Here is a 2,059-nt window from a genome sequence, read left to right as displayed (position 1 = left end):
CCTACTCCTGGTGAAGAAACAACAATTTTGCTCGCAAGCCATGATGGCGCGGACGAAAAGTGACCTACACATTCGATATCGCTTATGAAAGAGGTGAGCCGGATATGTCGGTACCTCGACAAAGTAGTCCTTCATGAGCACCTTGTCGCCAAGAGCTCAGTTGCGGGGAATGCATAGCTAGTTGACCGTCGATCGCGCCACTTTTTCTTCGGCCCTGCCTCAAATCCGTCGACGAGATGCAACAACACTAGGTTGTCGTCATCATCATCGAGGATCAAATCGTCTATCTTTGAATAGTCGGACGAAGACGACGAGGACAAACTCCAATCCATCTACGAAATGCACACAAACCAACATGCACTACAAAAAAAGACACATCCGTGACATTTTGGGCCAAACAAAAAAAATTTCTGTCATACTAATGACACTTCTATGACAATAATTGTGACAACACCCGGTATCATCATAGATGTGGTGGGGTCCTACTTCTATGACAAAAAATCATGACAGAAAATGGACTTTTCGTCCTGGGCGGGCCGGAGACGCAGCTGCATGACATTCTTTGGGCCATCCATGACGGAAAAAACCGTGGTAGAAGCGAGGGTGAGGAAAATATCGGGGTGTTCCCGGTTACGGTGGGTGGTTGGGGCCGAGCGATGCGCGTTTCTCTCGTACACGCACGCGCGTGGGTGCGAGGCGTTGGGCTCTAACTGAACCTGAGCGATTGCACTGCAGGCTACACATTACTGAACCCGAGTGATCGATCGATGGTTGTTAACTGAACCCGATCAAACAATTCCTTCGCTACTGCTGCTAACTGAAGCCGATCGATGCTGCCTCTGGATGAACAGTGAGCGTGCTGGGGGGTTTGGATGAACAGTTCTCGGTGGGGGTGGATGAACAGGACCCCGTGGTGTTGCCTCAGGATGAACAGGACCCTGATCGATCGAGCCGGTTAGGGCTGGATGAACAGGACCCCGTGGAGGGCAGGATGAACAGTAGACGGTGGAGGGCTGGATGAACAGTAGCCCGTGGAGGGGTGGATGAACAGTAGCCCGTGGAGGGGTGGTTGAACAGGAGCCCGTGGAGAGGGCTGGTTGAACAGTAGCCGGTGGAGTAGCGCGCGGTGGAGGCTGGATGAATAGGAGCCCGTGGATGAACAGTCGCAGGTGGAGGCTGGAGGAGGTCGACGGTGGATGAACAATAGCCCGTGAAGGCTGGAGGGGGTCGACGGTGGAGATGAACAGTATCCCATGGAGCCCCGTTTTGCGGTACGCCACACCCCTCCCGATGAACAGGACCCCTGTTTCGACCGTAGCACTCCAACACAAGTCCGTTTCCTCCGTTTTGCGGTACGCCACACCCCTCCCGATCAACAAGACCCCCGTTTCGACCGTAGGAGGCCCGTTTCCTTCGTTTTGCGGTACGTCAGACCCCTCCCGATGAACAGGATCTTGTTTCGAACGTGGCCGGTCGAACACAAGGCCGTTTCCTCCATTCTGCGGTACGCCAGGCCTCGTTTCCATCGGCTGTTCCATCCAAGCCCTCCCGATGAACACGATGACGCATTCCGTTCCGACCTAGCCGGTTGGCTCCCCATGAACACGACGATGACGATGTTTCTCCGTTTGGACCCAGCCATGTACACGAGCCCTGACCGTACATATGCACGAGTAGGCGTTCGAGACCCTGCCCGTATGTACGTACGTGGCCGTATTTTCTTTCTTGCACACTAGCCGCTGTACGTACGTGTACATGCTACGTGCGCGCCTCTACTACGACACGTGCGCGCCTCTACATCGACCAGTATGTACGTACACGTTCGCGACTAGAATGACAACGCTATGTACGCTTCGACCAGGTCGGTCCCGACTGTCAGGCACTTCCTTGCGTGCGAAGATGTAGCTGGTGGGTCGCAGCAGTCAGGGGGGCGAATCATTTTTTTCTGTTTTTGCCCGGACGCACTTCCTTGCATGCGAAGATGTAGCTGGTGGGTCCCAGCAGTCGGGGGGAAACATTTTTTTCGCGAAATTCGGTGGCCCGTCCAGTGGGTCCCCGC

This window comes from Triticum urartu, chromosome 5 (assembly GCF_003073215.2).
Source record: "Triticum urartu cultivar G1812 chromosome 5, Tu2.1, whole genome shotgun sequence".
Taxonomy (NCBI): domain Eukaryota; kingdom Viridiplantae; phylum Streptophyta; class Magnoliopsida; order Poales; family Poaceae; genus Triticum; species Triticum urartu.
Note: the sequence above shows the minus strand (reverse complement) of the source record.